At 49.7% G+C, this 24246-nt stretch overlaps 1 long non-coding RNA gene across 1 annotated transcript; it reads left to right on the forward strand.

The window, feature by feature from the left end:
* Positions 1 to 402: 402 nt before the first annotated feature.
* Positions 403 to 20384, forward strand: LOC106847752 (uncharacterized). The gene is made up of 4 exons (XR_001402231.3): positions 403 to 540; positions 2840 to 3000; positions 4404 to 4463; positions 20108 to 20384. It is a non-coding gene; the product is annotated as an uncharacterized lncRNA (long non-coding RNA).
* The last annotated feature ends 3862 nt before the right edge of the window (positions 20385 to 24246 follow it).

The following is a 24246-nucleotide window of genomic DNA, read 5'->3' on the forward strand; positions in this document are numbered from 1 at the left end:
ATATTGAAAACCTAGCATGACCTTGTTCTCTTTCCACTGGCCCCCAGTAGATAGAGAATAAAGGGGTGGCCTCAAGCGTTTGAAAGATGGCTATGAGCCATTGCTGGCTGGTCAGCCAGCGCCATTCCCCTTTCTTTCTTCCTGAAAGTGTCTGCATGGTAACCTCATTCCCTTTACAGGTGCTCACGCTCCCAGGCTCCCTGGCAGCCCAGGTGGCCAGGAGACAGAGCTTTGGCCAATGAGATGTTACGGGGTGTCTCCCAGGAGGCTTCTGGGGAATCTGTTCCCTTCCTAGTAAAAGCAGCAGACCGGGGGAAAGAGCCCCTTTCTACCTCCTCTTCAGGATCACTCATGTGAAGAACTGCTATTTGCAGCCACCTCGAGGCTGGGAGAATGGTAGACACTGACCAAGCCTGCTGATACGATGGAGCTACAAACCGCCCTGCATGCACCCACCGACAGACTCTTGCTTTGTGACATAATGAAATGCCTCTTCTTGCCTGAGTCCTCGCTACCCACAGTGCAACCCCACATCAGCAGGTTCAGTATTGCCTGGGAGCTGGTTAGAAATGCGGACTCCCAGGCCCCTCCCCAGACCCACTGAGTCAGAATATACATTGAAGAATGATCCCCAAGTGATTGTGTGCATAGAAAAGTGTGAGAAACACTGACCAGAGAGAGAGAGTGGGAGAGAGAGAGAGAAATATAAACGCCTTGTAAGAACTGCCTTTTTCTGGAGATTCATTTTCTCGGCGGTATTTTTGTGTTTATGCCTCTTTGAGCTAGGAACAATGAAGTCTTAATTCTATTTAAAAGGAAAACAAAGCTTCCCCCACCCCAACCTCTCCCTATCTAGCTGCAGGAGTGGCCATGGGGTTGCCAGCAGGTCCACAGGGATGGCTGCGGGCGGAGGCGGCGCTGGCCCCTGGCTCCTTCCTCTTAGAGACAGATCTGCCCTCGTTGCCTCTGAAGTCTGGGCTTTAAGTCTAGAAAGATTAAAACCAGCGTGTTCAAAGCAGAGCCCTGAAAAATAAAACGTGTTGCCGGAGGCTTTTTCTTTCAAAAAGCTTGTTTCCCTCCTCAGACGAGCCATCAGGATGCTTGGAGGAGAAAACTCATTGTGAACTTGAGCTTCAAGGAACTGTCAGGAGATTTTGTGGAAAAAGGGAGTTCTTTAAGGAAGCGTGTTTGGTTCCTGGAAGTACACAAAGAACTCAAATCCCACTGTATTTTCTCTTCCCAACGCCAGGATTTTAGCGTGTGTGTGTGTGTGTCTGCGTGCTTGAGTGTGTGTGGGTGTGTGTGCATGTGCGAGTGTGTGTTTCCCCTTCTAACAGGGCTGAGAGCGGGAGAACCATGCTAGCTAACAGAAGTTTGGGGGTGGAGGCGTCTCAGAGCTGTAGAAGTCAGAAGGGTTTCCGGCTGTTAGAGCAGGAAGGAAGGCACCTCAGCTGCTAGGTCAACGCCTTCCTCCCCAACCCTCCCTGCAGAAGGGAAGCCTGGGGCTCCGAGGGAACCAGGGCTCTCCTGAGATCCTATGGCTGCAAGTGGCAGCATCAGGTCCAGAATCCAAGTGCAGGCTCCTTTCTCCACCTGCTAGCACCCCCGCACACACCCCTGAGTTATCAGGAGAGGAACTTGGGGCTCACCTGGATTCCCCTTTATTTTGTCAGGGAGGCTGCCCAGAAAGGGGGCATTGCTGGCAAAGTTCTCAACTTTGCCTCCTTCTAGCTGTCATTGACCTCTCTGAGCCTCAGTTTTGTCACCCCATTGAGATGGAGGTAACAAAGGATTCAATCTTTACCGCCTTCCTCACCCCACCTTCTAGGGAGTAGCTTTTGTCTGCCGTGCTTGAAAGCGTGGTTTTCTCCCTGGTGAATGAGGCGAAGAGTCTAGAAGCAGAACTGAAGAAGCCAAGGGAAGGGACTTGATTACTACCTACTAGAGGAAGAGAGAGATCTGGTGGGCAGGGGGCCGTGGAGCCGAGATCCAGGGGGTGGGAGTATGGGGAGAAAGAGAGGAGGAAAAAGTGCAGCTGGGTGTGAGACTCGAGGAGAGTGTAGAGGATGTTTTAAAGAAACATGAGTGTCCTATGATGTAACTCACCCCGGAGGCAAGACCTTTAGTCAGGACCCTCCCCGCACTCCGTGTACCCAGAGCCATGTGTTCCAGAAAGAGGAGCAACTTTAAGCCAACTCTCTCTTGGCATTCTTGGGAACGGGATGCAGGGAGCAGAGTGGGGCTAGGGGGATCACAGAGAAAGATGGAGAGTCAACTCAAAGATGCATTATTGACTGCAAAAGGCAGCTAGCTGCCCAGTCCTGCAGACTCTCAAAGAAATCTACGGAATATGGCTTAGAACTGTCTACCCAACGAACAGAGTGGGAAACACTGTTAGCTCCTGACCCCATTGGTCAAGAGCGTCCCATAAGGTGTTAATTTGCAAATTGGGAGGGAGGGCTCTCCAGTTAGCATAAACCCTGCTCAGAGCTGGTTGCTGCAGCAAAGGTAGAGTGAGCAGAGGGCTGAGGGAACTCTGGAGGGGTGCACAAGAGCAGTGCAATACTGCCCCCACCACACACAAGAGGGTGCCTGCAGCGGGGCCTCTTGACCTTGCACTTGCATAACCAAGGACTGAGGCTGGACCAAGCACAGACAAAGACGATTGGCTTCCAGGTGGCCGCCATCTCTGCCTGTCCTTTTGCACAGTTTCACCTGTGCCTTCCTAGACTCACATAGTCTCTAATTTAATTAACACTTGTCACCCTATTAAAAGAAACCTCAGACTTATGCTCTATATATAGTCCTAAACACTGATTTTTTAAATTTAATATTACAGCATAAGTATTTCTCATGTTCTGTCAAACTCCTGTGAATTTCATCATCGGTGGCTGCCTGACGTCCTTGCGTGGCACACAGCTGGGGAACGGCGTTGCTACTCCACACGACACCACGGTGGACATCTTTTTGCAGAAAGTATCTTACTCTCCCATTTAACTGGTGAGTCTTATATGGTCATCCTACTTCTATTTATTTAAAACGATGTAGTGGGAGGACTTGACAAACATAATTGTCCCTTTTTGATGAAGTCTAATTTATCAGTTTTGCAAATGTTGCTTTTTTATGAGTTTGGGGCTGCCCTCCCCTATGTGGAGGGGCAGGAAAGGAGCCAAAAGCCTCTCACAATATAGGAGACCCTCGGGTTTGACAATTCCCAGAAGGACCACAGCACATGCTGAAAGCTGTTGTACTCGTGGTCACGGTGTATTCCAGGGAAAGGAGAGAGATTAAACCCAGCCAAGGGGGGAGGCATGTGGGGCAGAGCACAGGGGGCACAGATCTCCCAGGTGTCCTCTCCCAGGGGAGTCAGGGACTTCTGTAGCGACGTGGATAACACATGTAAAATTTTGCCGACCAGGGCAGCTCACCCGAAGCTTGGGGTCCAGAGTTTTTATTGGAGCTTGGTCACGTTGACTTGGTTGATTGCTCATGGCTGGCCTCTGTCTGCAGCCCCTCTGGAGGTCTAGCTGATAAGGCATGGCCCAAAGTCAGCGTCCCCCCAGAAATCACATGATTAGACTATCCAGTGTGGTCCAAGGCCCCCAGTAAACAAAGACAATTATCAGGCAAGACATTCCAAGGGCTTAGAGGTCACCTCCTAGGGGTCAAGGACAAAGGCCAGACCTTTCTTTGGGTGATGTTAACTCCTTACAACACAGTCCCTGAGTACATACGTGACCGTGAGCACACAGACCTACACAGAGACATCCAGGAATGGAAGCTCCCTAAGTTCTGGGTCGCTCGAGGAGTCAGTTCCCAAAGACTTCTCCTCCCCTCCCTTCCTCCTTTCTTAACTACAAATAGACACCTGAAGTCCTCCCCCACCCCCCCCAACCCCGGTCCCTTCCCACTGGCAGTCTCTTTGCCAGTCAGTGGTAGCAGTCAGTCCCTTCCCTAAGTTTCGGGGATCCTCCCTGACTGGTGTCTTAGTCCGTTCGGACTCTATAAGGAAGTGCCACAAACCGGGTGGTCTATAAACAACAGAAATGTATTTCTCACAGACTCGGAGGCTGGTAGCCTGAGGTCAAGGTGCCCGCGTGGCTGAGCTCTGGTGAGGGCCCTGTTCCGCCCTGTACACAGTCACCTTCTTGTGTCATCCCAATGAAGGCGGACGGCAGATAAGGGAAGCCAGAAGGCACTAATGCCATTCCTGGGGGCTCCCCCCTCATGACCTCACTAATCCCAATGACCTCCTAAGGCCCCACCTCCTCATACCATCACATTGGGGGGTAGGGTTTCGACATACGAATTTGGGAGACACAAACATTCAGCCCTTCACAACTCAGGTGGCTATTGGTCCATACTCTCTGTTGGGGTTACCTGTGGTCAAATTGTCCCCACAGATATGGCTGGACACTCAAGCCTGGGCCATAAACCAGGACATTACGGCACATGCAGTGTGGGTAAGTTTCCCTCCCTGGGCACCGATCTGCGGCTGTGGGGATGAAAGATTTATGAGCTCATTACCAATTGCTGGTGACTTCCTGGGCCACTTATTTTCTGTCACTGTGAAAGGATGGTGATAATCGAACGTCAAACCAACCAATTAAAATGCATGTCCGGAAATGCCATTGTGAAATGTTTGGGGAGCGTTCTTTCAGTGACTCGTTGGATCCACTCTTCGGATGTCTTTTTTCCCTGCTTTGACCAAAACAGGGAAATTAAAAGCACATGGCAGCTCTCAGGCGTGTTTTGAATTTTCAAATCCCAGCTCCCAACCGGAGGCCCGAGTGGCCGTCACCCTGTTTCTGGGCTTGGCATCTCCTGGGTGTGTGCACGCGGAGGTTCTGATGGCCTGGAAGGCCAGGGCTTCCTGAAGGAGCGCCGGGCGGCGAGCTCCAGGCGTCCCGCGGAGGTGCCCGCAGGAAGCGCGCTCCGGGCCGGCGGGCGGGGGGAGGCCCGCGTTCCTTCGGAGCGTTTCAGGCCCAAGATAAGCTGCCCGTGGAGCCCCGGGCTGCTGGCAGCAGGGGCGCCCGGCTGTTTTGACTGCTGACAGAGTCAAACTGGAGAAGGGCCTCCAGTTCAGGAGGCGCCGCGAGCAGACGAGGCCTCGGTCGGTCCGCAGCCGGGGGGGGCAGGTCTGGATGCAGCGAGGGACTGCGGGGAGGAGTCCTCGCGGCCTTAAGAGGACCCCGGGGGGCGCGGGGACGGGGTTTTCTCGAGAAAGTTAAAGCCACCCAGTGTTTAGTTGAAGCCTGCCTTTTCGGTGCGTTTCGTTTATCTGGGGTGAGAGGGCGCCGGGGTGGGAGCCGTGCTGGAGAGAGGGGCCCAGGGACCCGGGGCTCCTCGGAGGAGCTGGGCATCCCAGGAAAGACGGCTTCGGCGGGAGGGGCAGCGCGTGGGCCCGAGCGGGCTGGGGGTGGGGGAGAATGGGGTGAAAGGGGGCTGTTCGTCGAGTCAAGGCAAACCGAGGAGGCCCCGCTGCAGGGGTGCAGGACCCGGTGGTCGGGCATGTGTGTCCCCACATCTTGCCCTTACTAGCGATTACAGATGGGGTACGGGGTGTGGGTGAGAGGCGGCAGGGGGCGGGGTGTGCAGTGCGTGGTGCACACTCGCCCTGGCAGGGCCCCTTGCCTCTCTGGACTGTCACCAAAGCAGGAGCTCTTAGGTGGCAGGTCACTTGGAGGTGGCCATTTCCAGATACTCTTGTGGAAGGCTGAGGAACGTTTCCCAGCAGGAGTAGAGGTGGGGAGGGGTAAGCAACAGCCAGGACTTTGGCCAGAGCACTCACTTCAACCCAGGCTCCAAAGGGAAGTGAAGCAGCTGGTCCAGGGGCATATGAGGCCTCTTCCAGGGTGGCCTCCCAGCTTTCCTCCTCCCAGACCTGTTGTCTGCTAGGTCTTCGGTTTACCTGGTCTCTGCTCACATGCAGTTGCTGTTCTGCAATTTCCCTTTTGTCAGGGACACCGGGGACTCTAACCCATAAAGCCATCCATGGGGCGACCAGGAAGCCCCCAGGTCCCAGAGGCTGAGTCAGCTCCATTCACTCTTATCTGCCAGGGCCCCAGCCCATTGGCTGCTCAGACCCCTCACTGGGGCCACCCATAAGCCATCACCCCTCCTGGCACTGCCTGCCCCACCCTATCACGTGTGGCAGCCCGCTTTCTCAGATCTCTTTACAAGGACCTCAAGATGTCTTCTGGCTTCAAGCCTGCTGGCTTCTGGAGGATTCCCCAGCCCAGCCTCCAGTCCAGGGACCCGCTACAGGCTGCCTGTGCGAAGACCCCCTGCTGCACTCAGGACCACATGTGGCTTCCCAGGCACCCACTGGGGCAGCCCCACATCCCAGTTACTGCTTACATGTAAGAAACCACCCCAGACTTAGTGGCATGAAACTACTTTTTTATGGTCACAGGTTCTGTGGGCCAGGAATCTGGAAAGAAGTCAGTGGGGATGGCTTATCTTGATTTCCTGATTTCCAGGAAGACCCAAATGCTGTGTTATCTTGGGCAAGGTGCTTCACCTCTCTGTGTCCCGATTTCCTCATCTAAAAAGTGAGGATGACATTCGTACTTACAGGATCATGGGGAAGAGTAAATGACTTAATGGTGTGTAAAGGGTTTAGAATGGTGCCCGGCATGTGCCAAGTGCTGTGTAGGTTTTTGCTCTTCTGATGGTTTGTTAGAATTAGCTAATTCAATTCTCACAGCAGGTACTGTTATCAAGCCCATTTCTGGATGTGGACACTGAGGCACTTTTTGCTAGTCTAGTGTCCTTGAAGTGTGGAGCACATGAGGCTGCCAGAGAAGGAGCCTCATGGAGGTCTCAAGGGAGATGAAGGAAGAGGACAGTCAGTCCTTCCTGTAAAGGGGGCAGCCTTTGCAAAGGCCCAGTGGTGAGCTAGAGCACGGGGTAGGTAAGGAGCTGTCTGTGGAGTGTGGCTGGAGCCTGGAAATCCAGAGGGAGCAGTGGTGAGGAGGAGGTGAGAGAGTTGGCAGAGCTGGGTGAGGCCCACCGGCCCCCAACAGAGGAGCGTTTGCTGGGTTCCTGTCGTGTGCTTGGCCCTGCACTGGGTCTAAGAATTTAAGGAGTGAGTCTGTCCCCTCCCTGAGAGGCTCTATCAATTAGAGTGCATTTGCCTGGTACTCAGGAAACCTGAACAGCAATGACTTAAGGAAGTAAAGGGATTTTCCTCACATAACATTAAATCTGGAGTCAGGCAGTACGGGGTTGATGCAGCAGCTCAGAAGCCACTGGGGGCTCCATCCTCTTCCTGTCTTCCTGCTCTGCCTCACGGTTTGAGTCCATGCCACTTTAGTCCTCATGCTTGCAATATGGCTGCTGTATCTGCAGACATCACATTCATGTTCCAGGCACACACACACACAAAAGACAAAGAGTAAAGGGCAAAACCAAAATGGAGCTAGGTGGCTGGGTCCGTCCCCTTCAAGAAAGCTTTTCGGAAAGCCAGACCGTGTTGCAGGGCCAGCCTAATTGCAAGAGAATCCAGGCCGTGCTACCCTTTTGTCCACTGCCCTGGACAAAGTGGATGCTCTCTGCATTCTGAAGAAGGGGAGAATGGGTGTTTGGGAGGTAACCAGCAGTGTCTGTCACGGGAGTCCAGCTTAAGGGAGAGAGACATGTGAACAGATGATTTCAATAAACCCTGGTTGCTGCCACAGAAGAGGTAAGCCGAGGGCATGGGGCCAGCAGGGGGCATCTGACCCAGGGAGGGCTCCTCAGAGAAGGTGGTGTCTGGATTGAGTGTTAGAGACAATAGGAGCGAGCAGAGGAAGAAGAGTGGAAGGCAGAGGGAACAGCACCCTTGCTGCAAGACGGGTCACTGGAAGAGCAGGTCAGTGTTCCCAGCTCTTCACTGCCCCTTGGTTTGGGGGTTGGCTGGTGACTTGTTTTGGACAGTGGGACATTAAGACCATGGCACAGGCACTGCTGGCCTTGCCCTCTGGCCCTCTTGTGATCCACCATAAGAAAGGCATGTCCTGGGGAGCTTCTAGAAAAGGGGGTGAGCTTGGAATGTATGATCTCTGGGCCCTTCCAGCCCTGAAATCCTGCTATGCTTTTAAAGCATTATGTGCATACACATATTACTGGGATTTCTTTGGGAATCAATGAAAACAGGGCATTTTTGCCTAATGCATAGATCTTGGAGCCTAATTTTGACTGTGTTATTATGATTTGTTATGTTTCTATCTTTAAGCTCCACAAATTTTGTTTACCACTATATCCATAGTTTCTAGAAGAGAGCCTTGACACTTAGCAGGTTGTCAACAAGTATTTGATGAATGAATGAATGAAGGATGAATGGCTCACAGTCTAGAAGGGGAGCTAACAGGTAAACAGAAGATGAACACATGGTGAGGCAAGTGCGGTCGATGGAGAAGCGCATAGGGTTGCAGGACCCACAAGTTCTACCTTGAAACACACACGAGAGAGGCTTGGGAGATGCCAGTTTCTCTGGATGTGCACTACTTACAAATATTTTGGCATAGACAGAAGATTTCCAAAGAATGTTTACAAATTAGAGTGTTTCTGAAATGTATGCATTTCAATTAAATTCACTGTATTATGTGAAATCGTTGTTGAAGACACCATCTCTCTCTGTACACTAATTAGCAATCAAAATGCCGATGTGTTTTGCAGATTTAGCAGAGGCTGCAAAGATAATCTTCGATTCACTGGAAAACAAAATTAATAGATGTGTGAGATTCTTTCTAATAATCTCCACTTCTAAATGAGCTCTGGAAACTTGCCGAAGAACTAGGCAAGCATTCAAGCCTGACTTCTCGGATTTTTTTAATTGATGCTGTTTTTGTGTGTTAGAGATAACTCTGAATTGACAAAAAGAGCCAGCGGATAGGACTTCCAAGTCTCCCCCTGCTAATCCTTATGTGTGAGGCAGTGGAAAAAAACACCAGATTTGGGGCTTCAATTGGTTCCAGGGGCCACATCTTCCTCCCACCCCTCTGTGGGTGGTAGGCTTCTGCAGGCCAGGAACCCTGCCCAGCTGAGCTTGAGGTTACCAGCTCAAGCACAGTGCTGGGCTGTATACAGCAGGTGCTCATTGGCATATGTGGAATGGATACGTTAATGAATTGCTATGGGAACTGGAACCCCTAACCTTTAATAAAATGTGTCACACTTAGAGAACAGTTGAAAACTTGTACCCTTCATGTAGATTTGATTTAGCATTTTGCCGTATTTGATTGCCTTCTCTCTGTATGACTGTGTCTGTGTCTATATCTGTACATATCTACCTACTGTATGTATGTTGTATATACCTGCATACATACATACACATGTATCATTTGAAAATAAATTCTGACCATTGGGATATTTCACACCTAAATCCTAACCCATTGCTACAAATCTCCTGAGAGCAAAGATAGTTTCTCATTTCACCACAATACTCTTGTTACATTTTGAAGAATAACAATTATTTTAACTATATAATATCCGGTCTATGCTCGTATCTCCCCAACTGTCATCAGAACGTGTTTTACAGCTATTTCTTAAAAATCGGGATCCAATTCAGGCACAGATATGGCATTTGGTTGTTATGTCTCTAACTCTTTTGAATCTAGAGTGGTCCCTCCACTTTTTCTTTTCTATGACATTCTCTTTTGGAAGCGTGCGGGCCAGTTGTCTTGTAGAGCGCCCCACGTTCTGGATTCACCCTATTGTGTCCTTGTGGCTGTGATATGTTCCTCTGTCCCCTGGATCTCCTCTCACTGGGAATTAGGTCTAGAGGCCTCATTTGATTTCTTTGGTGAAATGTGACTTCCTGGGTGAGGGTGGGGCCTTTGCAGCCCTTGGGAAGCCCACAGCATCAGGCTGTGTCACTGCTGTCATCTGATCACTTGGTTGAGGTGGCAGCAGCCAGATGGCTCTGTGTTAAGGCTGCTTTTCCCTCTGCCACTAGCCATGTGTGGGGTGACACGTTGGCATCGTGTGAATCTCTTGTTCCCCAACAAGGTGTTGATTCTAGCTGGAATCCGTTGTTGCACTGGGGTTGCAAAATGGAACTCTTCTGTTCCTTTTGCATCCTAGAGCTGGGGCTATTCCACACAGAAGAGCTTCCCACCCACCCGGGAAAGCTCTCTCACCTCTCTGAGCCTCCTTTTCTTTGGGAAGACTAATTTCAGCTCTCAGAAATGTTCTAAAACTCAGCGAGGCAAAGTCCAATTTATAAACTGTCAAGTTCTGTATTTGTTTTTCAAACCGGGAAGACTGACTACCGCTGCAAGCTGGCCAGTCTGCTGAGGACCACTGGGAACCCAGCGTGTAATGAGCGTTGTTTGAGTGAATGATTGAGCATCCAAAACATAGGTGTTCCAGAGAAAGAGCCATGAATTCACATGGAGAGAACTGCATTATATCCAGGCAAAATTTTATCCTTTGACATTAAAAAAAAAAAGCTCAAAACTTTCCTTTTTTGCCCTTATTGCCTTGGGCTCTGCTGGTCTCCGCGACTACAGCCATGGTTAAGACATCTGGATCCACCTCCTGCTTCTTCAGAAATCACTGCCAGGAAGTTTCCAGAATGGGTCAATGCTGGTTCTCAACCAGGGGTGATTTTACCCCCTGGGGGACATTTGGCAATGTCTGAAGACGTTTTTGGTTGTCACAACTGTGGGGAGGCGGGGTTGGTGCTACTGGCATCTAGTCGTTAGAGCCAGGGCTGCTGCTAACATCCTACACGGCACTGGACGCCCCCACAGCAGAGAAACATCTGCCCCCAAATGTCAACAGTGCCCAGGTTGGAAACTCTGGACTACAGCAAGAGACGTTCTCATTTAAAGGGAAGAGACTCAAAGGGCTGTGCAGGGGAGGATGGGGTGGGGGCCGACACGCCGCTTTCTCTCGGGGGAGAAGAGCTGAGCGAGGTGGAAGGCTTCCATCAACCGTCACACCCTGCAGCTTTCAGACCTCGCTTCTCCCCTCTCTCAGCTCCAGGAAGAGGAGGAAGCCAGGAATTTGCTTTTCTCCTCAAAATTGGAAGCTGCCAGGGAGTTGCAAACCTCGGTTCTGAACTGGCGCATCTCCTGGGGTTCTTTTTACCTTCCTAAACGCTGTCTCTTCCTCCTGCACTCAGGCCAGCAGTGGCACACGTGGCCACCTCCATTACCACCCTGAGGGCCCCGAATGCCTCGGCACGCAGGATGTTTGCCTCAGAGCCTCTTGGCACGTCCTCTGTCTGGAGCCTGAACTCAGGCTCCTCTGTAAGTTGTCTTCATCCAATTGTGTCTTGGCATTGGTGGGCTGCCAGTTGTTCTTGTCCCCTGCACAGAGCATCCTTTAAGGTTTTAAGTCTGCTTTGGCTGTTTGAGGCTAGCTAGTTTTTGTTTTTGCTTTTTTTTTTATTTTTCTCCTTTCAGTTGATGATCTTATCAACAGTGGAGCAGCGGTTACCATTAGCATCAAGGAGGTTCTTTTCCATAAAGACCTTTTTTCCGTGTAAACAGAATTAAGAATTGTCAGGCAGACCAAAGCTATAATGTTTAACGGTTTTGAACTTTAGGTGTTTTTTTTAAAAATCCTGGTTATCTTGGCTAATTGAAACCTCATGGAAATGAGTGAAAGCTGAAATTGTTTGCCACATTCTTCATCTGGTGGGCACTCTCTCATCTCTTCTCTCTGCAAAGAAATCTGCACTAATAAACATGTTATTTTTCTTGTACTAAAACTGAAATGTCTACTTCACTCTTGTCCAAACTAACTAGTGCTTGTAGAAGTAATTTTTTTAACGTTATAAAAATAGTTGATTGTTCAATGAAATTTTGGAAAATATAGAAAAATAAAACGAAGAGGAAAATTACCAATAGTTGTTTAACCAAAAGAAGTCACTAATAACCCTTTGTTTTATTTGCGTCTAGCTCCTTTTCTCTATTAATAGTTATTTTTGGACATAACTGTGATCATACTGTTTATTCAATTCTGTATCACGATTTTTTTAAACATTAGATTACAGGAATTTTTCAAAGTTATAAACCCTTTGTAAAATAATTTTGTATTGTTCTTATTTTTAATTTATATACTACTAGTGACAAATTCTCTTGGTTTTATGTCTTTATTTTACCTTCACTTTTGAACAATATTTTTGCCACATATAGGATTCCAGCTTGACAATTCTTGCCTTTGAGAACTTTAAAAGTGATTTCCAACTGTCTTCTGGTCTCCGTGGTTCCTGATGAGAAATCTGCGGTCACTCTAATTGTCATTTCCTGTACTTATAATGTCATTTTTCTCTAACTGCTTTCAGAACTTTTTCTTTATCTTTAGTTTTCAGCAGTTTGATTATGATGTGTCTTAGCATGATTTTCTTTGAGTTTATTTTGCTTGAATTTTGCTGAGTTTCCTGAATCCATAAGTTTATGTCTTTTACCAAATTTTGGAATTTTAAAACATTATTTATTTATTTATTTTTTGCATCACACTCTTTCTGGGTCTCCAATAGAATGGATACTGGACCTTTTAATATTGTCCCAAAGGTCTCTGAGACTATTTTTTTTCCAATCTTTTTTCTCTCTCTTGTTGGATAATTTCTATTCATCTGTCTTCAAATTAACTGATTCTTTCCCTTGTCCTCTCCATTCTGTTATTGTGCCCCTCTAATGATTTTTTTTTTAAAAATTGGCTATTGTATTTTTCAATTTTAAAATTTCCACTTGGTGCTTTCTTATTGGTTCTATTTCTTTGCTAAGAACTTTTAACTTTTTATTTGTTTCAAGAGTGTTCGTCCTTACTTAGTGGAGCATGGTTGTCATCCCTGCTTTAAGGTCTTTGTGTGATAATCCACCATCTGGGTCGTCCTGTGGTTGGCGTGTTGATTGTCTTTTCCTTGAGAATTGTGGGGATTTCCCTTTTTTTTTTTCTGTTGAGTAATTTTGGATTGTATCCTGGATATTTTGAGTACTGTGTCACAAGACTCCGGGTCTCGTGGCTGTTAAAAGCCTCTGGTAAATGTTGGTTTTTTGGTTTCAGCAGGCAGCCAACCCAGTTAGCATGAGACTACAACTCCCTACCCATCTGCTCTAGGCTGCAATGTTAATGTCTGTTTAGTTTTCAAGTCTTTGCAGTGCTATTCCGATGTATCTTGTGTATGCACCACCCAGGGTCCAGTCAGGCCCCTGGACAGTGGTCATACTACGGTTAAGTTCCCAGAGCCATGTCTAGGCTGCTTTGTGTCAGTTCCACAGACACACAGCTCAGCGATGAGCCTGGGACTTCATACTCAGATTTAGGGTGTCTCTTCCTCTAGCTCCCTCCACACTCCAGCTCCCTGGGTCCCTTTCCTGGCACTCTGGCTAGAAAGCTGTGATTTTTAACTTCCTTGTGTTCTCACACACTGCTTGAAACTGGGTCCACCTGGGAGACAAAGCAAGTAGGAAAAAAATGAGGAAGAAAAAATAACAGTCACCCTTCCCACCTCACTCTTAAGAACAGAGGGACCCCCTTTCCAAGTTCCTCTAGTCAGAGGAAATAATTTTCTCAGAATTTTAAGTGCTCACATGGCTGCCATGCCCACTGATGCTAAAAGATTACAGCTTCACGGCAGGGGCTTGCTCAGGGCAGGGCTGGGAGAAAAAAAGGAGAAAAATAAAACAAAATGAGGATTTCCCCTACACTCTGTACTACAGGGGCTGCCTTACTGGTTCTTGGGCCAGAGAGAGGATTTCCTTTGGAATTTTTTCTGTCCACTTCTGCTGCACAATTCCAGCATTTGGCTGCCTTAGTGTCTAAGCCAGAAAATATGGGGGGAGGGACCCCAGGACACTCACTGCCATATCTGTATTTCTTCGTTTTGATTTCTCTGTCCATGCTGCTTGTTCTTATTTATTTTTTTTGAATACTCTGATAGTTATTTCATATATTCTATCCAGGTTATTAGTTGTAATCAGTGGGAGAGATAGAGTGGGGTTTACCTCCCAGCCAGAATCAAAGTCCATAACACTATTTTTCATGACTGCATAATATTTCCTCATGCACGTGTGTCATGATTCCTTGAAATTTTCTCCTGTTTGATTTTAGATCATTTCTATTTGTTTTCATAATTATAAGTAAGTTGCAGTGGATATCTTGTTCTGTATTAAGAATTATTATCTTATAACAGATATTCAGGAGTAGAATTACTGAGCCAAATAACGTGAACATTTTTAGACCCTTGTGCTTCCCTCTGTCTAGAATGCTCTACTCCATATTTTCCTGCAAATGAGTGCTACTTGTCATTCAATTCTCAGTTTAAAAGGAGACCCCTGACTCCACCGCCACCTGCTGTATATTCTTGCTCATGTCACCCTGTTTTAATTTCTTCCTGGCTCATATCTCTGTATAATGTTGTCCTGTTCATCAGTTGTTTGGTACGTGTTCCCACTGTAATGTCGTCCCTTCCAGTACTGGGGTCTGTCTCTCTCATTTGCTGTTGTATCCCCAGCACCTGGCATGGTGCCTGGCACACAGTAGGTACTCAATAAAGGTCTCTTGAACAAATGATATAGCATAGTGTTAAAGCCTATGTGTTCTTAGTCAGACTGCTCAAGTTTGAATCCTGGCTCAGATCTCGAAAGTCTGTTGCAGGGTGTAAATGATAATGTTTGAAAAGCTGAGTGCCTGGGGTACGGGAGCATTTTGTGGGTATTAGTACTTACTGTGCTGTAATCAAATTGCTACTTCTGTAAAATGGGGCTAGCAATTCTTCTCCCCTCTTCAAGGTACAAAAAGAGAATGTCAGTGAGAGCACATTTGGTTGTTAGGTAGGAAGGGGCCATTAAAATCGGAGGCATTATGTCTGTTATTATGCGTACAAAATAGCAAGAAAATTTCAGCCGTCTTGTGAGGCCCATTACAGCCCTCCACCAAGAGTGGCAGTTAAAATGAAGGTTCTGTCCGTGGGCCCTCTCAACAACCTGACGTCTTTGCAGTGTCTCCTTTTGAAGGAAAGTGTTGAAGAAAATCCAGGCTGTGTAATTTAATTATTTTAATGACATTAAAAATATTAGTCACTGTAACTTTCCTTCCTGTGGCTGAGCACTTCAAAGTGGGTCCTTAATTAGAAATGGATTGAAGGATCTTTCCTATGGGCATCTCCAGGGAGATGTTCCAGGAGGCTTGTGAACGTTCTGACTTATTTTGGCAGCTGGTGATTGTATAGGTCTGTTTTCATCTCCCACTCTCTCCCTCGCTGCCTCCAGCTCTTTCCGGAAGTCCGTGCCTCCACCCCACCTCACTCAACTTCAAGAGAGCCAGGCTTAGCCTCCCCTCCCACCCTCTGTCTCCGTCTCCGTCTCCGTGTGCTTCCGTCCTGCTCTCTGTGTTTCCATCTGTCCTCCTTCCTCCTCCCCTCCCTGCCCACCCCACCGCCAAAGGACAGGCAGAGACAGCTTCAGCTAGAGAGCTGGATGGGACCCTTGAGAGAACGTAGCCAGATCAAACTAACGAATGTTAATTTGACGCCTGCTCTATGCCGGGCTCTGAGCTGAGGGAGAGAAGGTCTCGCCCTTGAGGAGCTTCTGAGTTAATACGATCAGACGCACATGCAGGGAAAGTTTAACAGTCGGAGAGAGCTTAAGGCAGTCTGTGAAAAATTGCCGACTGCAGTGAATAGAAACTCCCGTGGGACCGTGGGAAACAGCAGGCCCTGTCACACCTAGCTGGTGTGTGTGTGCTGGGCGGTGACTTGACGCCTTGGCTGTCTCAATTTTACAGACCTGGACGTGGAGGCCCAGAACACCCTGGACACAGAAGCCCAGTTTATACTTCATCAGTGCAGAGCAGTTTCTCTACCTCAGGACCCTGCCCTCACCCCGCGAGTCCCATCTCCTACTCTCCCTTCACCCAACCACCTCTGTCACATAAATAGTGGTATTTTGCCCCTACCCACCGGGGTGCAATTCAAGCTCAACTGTGGCCAACATAGTGCTCCCATGGCTGGACATGAGCGGTGGCCATGGTGGTCTCCCGTCCTGTGCTAACTTGGATTACAAACATTTACTTCCTCCAAAAGCATAAAGTAGCATCAGACTCCGAGCTTGAGGACAGAGCAAACCTGTACCAAGTGTCCAGGAATTCCCAGGCTTCCAGAGCTGGCACTGGTTCCCCAGAGGGCATGGAGAGACGCTCTGGTCCAGGTGCTAGAGAGGAACAGAAACCTGCTCAAGCCCAGGAGGGGCTTTGCTGGAAGACTCCAGAGGTCTCCAGCAGAACTCCAGGGCTGGGAGTGCATGCTGGCTTCCAGAGCAACCAGAACCGGAACTGGAACATCTGTGGGACACCTTCTCTGTCTCCTATTGTCTTCTCTCTGCTTAGCTTTCAAAGTAATACTTGTTGAATGTCCACTCTGGACAGACTCTGAAGATATGGTGTGGCTAAACCAGACCCAGTCCCTGTCCTCAGGGAGCTATAGACCAGTGAGGAAAGTTAATGTTACATAAGGCAACAAGCTGGTAAGAAATTACCAGTTGTGTTAAGTACCAGGAGGGAAACAAGCAGCTGGCCAAGATGGAGGATATTGGGGGGGCTTATTTTGGATAGGAGGGTTGAGAGAGGTCTCCCTGGGGGAATGGAGTGCAGAGTGAGATGGACGAGGAAGAAACAGGTGTACAAAGGGCAGGGCAAAGACCATTCAGGCAGAGGGACGGTGAGTGCAAAGGCCTTGAGGCAGGAAAGACTGCACATTTGAGAAACTGAAAGAAGCTGGTTGGGGTAGCAATGGGGAAGGAACCAGAGAAATTGTTGGAGGGGACAGGACCCAAGCAGGTCCAGGCTCAAATGCCTGAGAAAGGAGTTTGCCCTTGATTCTTAGTGTGATGCGAGTCGTTGAAAGGGTTTAAAGCAGGGGAGTGACATGATCTAGTTCCTGGAGGCTGATCCCTCTGGCTGCTGCGTGGAGAGCACAGTGTAGTGGAGCAAGAGAGGAAATGGGGACAAGCTAAGAGGCTGCTGAGCAAACTCAGGCCAGAGATAGCGGTGGCCTGCACGGGAGTAGTGATTTTAGAGAAGAGGAGGAGAAAAGGGGGCTCATGGTTCGTCCTGGAGGTTGACTTGACAAGGCGTGCTGATGGATGCTATGCTGGGGGTGTGGGAAGAGGAAAGGAAGGCTGAGTGCCAGGTTTCTGGCTTAAGTCACCTTCCGGGAACAGGGTGGTGTCATTTACTCAGAGCAAGAAATGAGTTTGGGGGAGCCAATCGCGAATTCACTTGGGATTCAGGTTTGGGATGTTGATGCAACATCTAAGTGGAGAGGTCCAGGAGGCTGCCGGGGGCGCGGGGTCTGCCTGGGACCCATCTGCATGTGCGCTGTTTAAACCCACAGGAAAGGAAGAGCTTCCCTGGAGAGAGGAGGCGGGGAGCTAGAAGAACACGGGGCCCACCTGGGCTAAAGAATGTCTCCATCTAGGGTCTCTGAGAGGGGGGAGGAGGCAGAGCAGGCTGGTCAGGGCATGGGAGGAGAGCCGAGGAAGTGTGAGGTTCCAGAATCCAAGTTGGGAGAGTGTTTGGCAAGCAAGCCACAGTCCACAGTGTCCAGAGCTGCTGAGAGAGTGAAAAAGAAGAGGACAGTCATGCTTGGCCACATGGAGTCCATGGCCGACCTTGGCAAGCGCTGCTTCAGTCTTCAATTTGACCATCCTCATTTTCCCTGCCTCTCAGTTCCCTGCTTAGAACCCCTCCCAGCTCGTACGCTCCATCCCCAAGACTAGCCGCCAACCGACACAGACTGCCTGTCCTCAGGTGGAACGCCAAATGCCCAAGGGAGGGAATTTGTGGTGGTCAACCTGGGTCTATCAGGTGTGTCCCGGGACTGAGGACTTACGTAGTTCATGGGCCGAGGGCAGCTCCCAGCTTCCAGAGCACAGGAGGGTGCTGCCCTGGGCTGGAACGACACTTGGAAGGATGCCCACTGCATCTGGTGAAACAGCATCTTCCTTTATCTCTGTGGACCTGGAGCTGCTGGTCACCATGGAAACAGAAGCTTTGTTCAGACTTCCCCTTCTCTTCTTCTCGCTCCTCCTCCCGTTTTTCTTTCTTTCCCATCCTTACACCCACTCACTCTCTCCCCTCCACTTTCCTCCCTCTATTTTTATTCCTCATTTTCTGTCTCACATGCCCTGATTTCCTTATCTATTTTTATTATTATTATTCTATGATGTGTGGCTTTGTGAGCCACCTTTAATTCCCTTTTTGGGAATCGGTTGGCAAATACACACCTGTGTTCAAGTAGACGTATGCACATACCCACCCCCCCACACAAACACATTCATATGCAATAAGCCCAGGGCTCTTTTTCCGAGCGAATGCTACCCGATTATTAAGAAAAGAATAAAGAGTGGGGGAGAGGTGTTCTAGCCTCGTCATTCACCGCACGCCACTTGAAGTACAGGCTTTCCTTTTAGATTGTCCTGAGACCCCGCATTTGGATGAGGAAGCGCTCCTTTGGCATACCTACGTACGACTTAACAGCAGCCAGGGTTTGTCTGCTCTATCGTAATAAACATAGCTATCAGTCATGCTCGGCTAAAAATACCCACAGAGCATCTTTTATTTCATGTATACACACAACCAATCTAGATTCTTCCAAGAATACCTCTGCCAAACTCCATAGTCATTAATCAAATCAAGGCAGAGAGCCCAACAGCCGGTTCGGGTAGGAGCTATGTAGATTTAGGGCTCGTCGTCTCTCCAGAGTGGAGCCTGGGGATCCATCTCTGTCACTATGCACACTGGGCGATCGGAACCGCGAGGCACTTACAGCGTGGACCAGCCTTGTCAGTGTCGTGAGAGAGGAACTGACCAGCGCTGGCTGTCCCTTCGTGACCTGTAGAGCCAGTTGGCAAATGAAACTACAGCAACAAAACAATCGAACCTGTTATTTGACTCCAGAGAGACGAAAATAACTAAACGGTCGACTGGGTTGAGGGTTTTTTAAAAAACTAACTTAATAAGTCACGAGAGTCAAAATGGCAAAAGTGGGTTGTTGACAAGGGCCCAGCATGAAATGAGTTTCCGGCCTTTCACGGCTGGACTGGGGCGGGGTGGGTGTGTTTGAGGTCGTGCTCCTGACCCCTGGCAGTGCTCTCTAAGGTGGTGAGCCCCTCACTGAGTCTCCTAGATGGTGTCAAAGAGGAAAGCAACAGACCCTGACCACTAGCCCATCCTGGCACCAGCCCGTCCCCCTGCTTTTCCCCGTGGGGGTTGTCCCCCGGGAGGGCCAGTCTGCAGATATGGGACTGTGGCCTGGGCTTTGGAGCAGAGCCCCAGCATCCAGCCTCTGCTGCCCCTCACATGACCTGGGGAGATGAGCCTCAGTTTCCTGAACTGTGCGCGCACATGGGAACCCCCCCCTGCAGGGCTGCCCCGGGGTCCCAGGAGATGGTGCGGGCAGAGCCCCTTGCTCGCAGAGGGTGTGCAGTAATCGTGCCTGTTAGCAGAGGCCCAGGCGTGCTCTGGGGGTGCCTTTCCCTGCGCAGTGACCAGTGGGTGCCTCGTGTGGCCTTCTGGGCTTGCTCCCCGCGCATCTCTCCAGACTCCTCTCTCGCCACCTGTCTGTTTCAGCCACGTTGAATCTCCTGAGTCTCCTGCAGGCCCTCAGCTTCTCTCATCTCTGAGCTCTTGGCCCTCCTTCTGCCCCAGGCCCCTCTGCCTGGGCAGGAACTGAGGCCTTTCAGCCTCAGTTCTCATCTCTCAGTGCTCCCTCTGTGAAGTGCCCTGGAGGCTCCAAGACTGGGAGAGGAGGCCTACTCGGGAGACGAGCTGCCTGAGGGTCCCTGCTTTACACGTCATGGCAGTGGCCTGTTCACTTGTCCGCTGGACCGTGAGGTGCAGGCCAGGAGTTCCTAGCACCTCCTGGGGGTGCTTGGAGCATAGTAAATGCTTGCTGAATGAATTAGTGACCAAACCGCATCCACCAAGGGAAACATAATTCAGGCCTGTTATGGGTTGGATTGTGTCCCCTCAGGAAAGATATGCTGAAGCCCTAACCCCCGGTATCTGTGAATGTGACCTTATTTGGAAACAGGGTCTCTGCAGATTTAATCAAATTAAGATGAGGTCATTAGGGCTGGCCTTAACCTAATACAAATACTGTCTTTATAAGGAGAAGGAAATTTGGATGCAGATGTGAACACACGGGGGGATGCCCTGAAAACACCGAGGAACAGATACAGAGGGAAGAGCACTATAAAGGTGGAGGCAGAGACAGGGGCGATGTGGCCACAAGCCAAGGAACGCACAAGGCCACCAGACGCTGGGAGAGCAAAGAAGCATCGTCCCCTAGAGCCTGTGGAGGGAGCGTGGCTCTGCCGACACCTTGATTGTGGACTTCCGGCCTCCAGAACGGTGAGAGAATAAACATGTGTTGTGTTAGGTCCCCCAGTCTGTGGTACTTCATTACGGCAGCCCCAGGAAGTGAATCCAAGGTCAGTGGTGAGTCAGAGGGCTGGTGTAGTTGGAGGAGAAACGGTTGACACCTGTACCTTGTATCTGTTACAGTTTAGCTTGTTTCCAGAAATATTTAGTAATTGACTGTTCTGAGCCAAACTGGTGCTTGTTTCTGGGTGGGCACTATCGGGATGGCTGCTGAGGAGGCGAAAGCTAGCATCCTGTGGGTTCCCCTGCCTGCGGGCCTGGTCCTGAGGTGGGGCAGGGGCCAGTGGGGTGGTCTCCAGGAACTTGGGGGTGAGGAGTGATTTCAGATTTGGTTAGTGCTGATACAACAGTGATGGGCTCTGCTGGGGTAGAGCGAGTGATCTTGGTCATTTCCTGAAGAAGAGCTCCACACCCAAGGCTGTGGATACACAGAGGGAGAAAGAGTCAAAGAGCTCCGCCAGGTGCTCCAGGGCAGAGCCTGGCGCAGTGCTCTGGCGTTAGAGCAGGGCACCTGTCTTAAATGGATGAGAGAGCAGAGGACTGAGCAGGGAATGAGGCGGGTATGCAGGGGCCCAGTTGTGGGAGTTGGCCAAGACAATGGGGTCAGCTCAGAGGGGACATGGCTATCAGAGGTTCACCCAGACATTCCAGGCCTAGCTGCAGCAGTGGGCCTGTGGTGATCCTATCTTCTGATGGGACTGACTCTGCCCCTGCTCCTTGCCCTGGCTGTGTGGGCTCAGGGGCTGCCTGGGGCTGCACCCACGGAGGACAGGCAGGTCGCTGCAACCCTAGCAGGCCTGAGACGTGGAAGCTGGGGACACGTCTCTTGGAGTCATCTTTATTTCTGCATGAAGAGCTCCAGACCATCATCGTGGAGGGACTAAATCTTGGTATGTGAGATTGTGGCGGGGTGACCTCTCCATGGCCCTCCTGGGTGGAACCACCCCTGGACCTTGCAGAAGCCCCAGATCCTCCCCTTCCTTGTCAAAGGACATGACGGGGAGAGCGGCATGGTGTGGTCATCCACTCATGCCTTGCCTTCTTTGGCTTATTTTAAATGAAATCAGAATGACTTAAAGCTGTTCCATAGGGAGGTTTTTCTGGCTTTCCATTTGAGTCGTGCTTTAGACATCAAAGACCACCCATCCACCTCTGCATTAGGGAATGTGTCAACAGAGATTTAGTAATGTGTGACGGAAAGAGCAATATTCCGGAGGCTTTGAATGCCCCAGCAATTAGGCATCATCGGATACAAGCAGTCCTGGACAAAGGCATTTAGAACCAAATGAACAGCTGGGGAAAGGTAGGAAATGGCAGGTGCCCAGGCTTCAATTTGTCACGTGTAACCGTGCAGAACGTAAATTATATAGCTGCTTTCTGGGCATGGCGCCGGTTAATTACTTTATTCAACACAGATCTGGTTCTTTGGCAAAAGAAGTTCTTAAAAAAAAGTTAAGCCTAGTGTGAAAGGCAGTCTGAATTTTTAGAAGCTGACTTTGGGAAGTGGGAGGACCTTGCCAAGGGCCAGAAGACCTGTTGCAGGTGGGATGTGGGCCGGTGGGATACACCCAGGAAGACTATCCTGGATGCAGAACCTCAAGGTGGAGGGAAGGTAAGTGCACCATGATGCGTGCAATGTACAGATCCTGCTCTCCGGCGACGGCCTCGCGAGTCATCCTGTGCGGGAGACGCCTTGCCTGAGGTTGATGCAGGATGTGCCCAAGTGCAACAGATACTTGAAACCACAGCTTCAGAACAACAGAATTGCCTCTTAAAACATAAAGTCAGTATGATAGGTTATTATAAAATGTTTACTTAAACCTAGCAAGAGTTAAAAATGAACTTCATGGCTTTTTTTCTGTTTACTGTTTTAAATCTTTTTTTAAATTAAAGTCACATCCTCTGAATGATACTATAATGATGGATACGTGTCATTTATACATTTTTCCAAAGCTGTAGAATGTATAACAGCAAGAGTGAACCCGATGATAAACTGTGGCCTTTGGATGATGATGTGTCAACGTAGATTCACCGATTGGGTACCACTCTGGTGGGGCCTGTGGATGGTGGGGGAGCTGTGCATGTGTGGGGGCAGAGGGTATATTGGAACTCTTTGTACCTTCCTCTTAATTTTGCTGTGAGCCTAAAACTTCTTTAAGAAAACAAAGTCTTTAAAAAAATTAAGGTATAATGTACATATAGTGACACTTACATATAGAGAAATAGATATTAAGTATACAGTTTGCTGAGTTCTAACAAATCTATAACCAGCACCCAAAACAGGAGATGGGCCGTGTCCATCACAGCAGCAAGTTCCTGGGCACCCGTTGTATTCAGTAATTTCACGGCTGTTTAAACTCTCAGTCACCTCCTCTTGGTTGCCAGGTCCCTGTGCAGCCGTCCCTGGCTCCCCAGGCAGACAAATGGTCACTCTCCTGGCTCCTGTCCCCTTCCCCCAGCCCTCCATTGAGGCCAGGACCTCCTCCTGAGGGAGTCCTCATTTGCATATCTGTCTCCTTTCAGGCTGCGGGCTGAGTCATCACACTGAGTTTCCCCAGGCCTGCCCAGGGTCAGGCCTTGGTAGGTATTTAGCCAGTGTTTGCTGATTGAGTGAGTGCCAGAGGGGAAAAATTAGCAGGTGACCCAGCTCCTCTGCAAACAGGATGGTTCCTACCCCTGGCCTTATGGAGCGTCTCTGGTGTAATAGCTGCTGCTCAAGCTGCAAACTTTGGAATTTAACGCCTCTCACTTTCTGGCCTTTCCCCATCAGAAGGGCCCCTGCTCAAGCCCCCAGCCACATGCTTTCCTCCTCCTTCCTTCTGAATCTACAGCTTCTAAAGCAAGTGCTGCTGGTTCAACCCCCAACAGCTGGCTTGAATCCGTCCCTTCCTTTCTTCTCCATGGCTTGCTCTCAGCTCACACCACCAGAGTCCTGCACATGAACAGTTAGGTGACCCCCAGGCTGATGTCCCTGTGTCCATGCTTTACACTCAAATCCCTTCTCCTCCCAAAATGATCCTCGTCACGTCCCTCCCCTGGTTAAAGTCTTTCATGGATACCCAACGAACTTGGCATAAATTCTAAATTACCTCTGCTGGTCTAACACCCCAGCTGGCCCTGGCTCTGGCCTGATGCCCCAATTTACTTGTGCCAATCTGCCCATCACTCTCAGAGGTCCAGCCTCATGGGCTTCACTGTCCCTTGAGTGTGTCCAGGTGCTCCTCACCTCGGGCGGGCTCGTCACTGGCTGCCTCCTTCGCATTCTCTCTGGAATGCTTGTCCCTCGACTGAGCATGTGGTCGGCTCCTTCTCATCCTTGGGGGTCCTGGGTGAGACATCCTCAGAGAGAGCTTCCAGCCAACATCATCTCAAATTGATTCCCTCCCTTTCTCTCTCTCACGGCTCCCGTTCCTCCCTCCCTTCTGTCTCCCTCCTTCCTTTCTTCTCTCATTTCCTCTCTCCAGTCTCTTCTCTTCTCTTTCTTAAGCATTTATCCAAGGCTGTGTACGTTTTGTTGATGCTCCCCGCTCTAGAACACACGCTCCATGGAAGTGGCGGGATACCCCTGTGCACGTCGTGTGTCCAGGCGCTCACTATTTCTGAGTGTGCGAATGAACCCATAGGGGAGTATCTATGATTCTATGATGGGAACAGTAGAAGAAACATTTAAAAAATCATTCTCCAGAGAAGTCCATTCTCTCAGGGACCCTTGACTGGTTCCTAAGAGAAAAATGCACAGGAACGGCTCCATGTCACCCAGTGATCCTTGGCAGGGTCGGGGTGGCTGTGGGATGGGGGCGGGGGTCTTGTGGTAGTGACGCTGTCCTCTCTCTGCTGTGTAGGGCAGGGGGGCAAGGACACTGTGGG

The sequence above is a fragment of the Equus asinus genome, chromosome 2 (genome assembly GCF_041296235.1).
Source record: "Equus asinus isolate D_3611 breed Donkey chromosome 2, EquAss-T2T_v2, whole genome shotgun sequence".
In the NCBI taxonomy this organism is placed as follows: domain Eukaryota; kingdom Metazoa; phylum Chordata; class Mammalia; order Perissodactyla; family Equidae; genus Equus; species Equus asinus.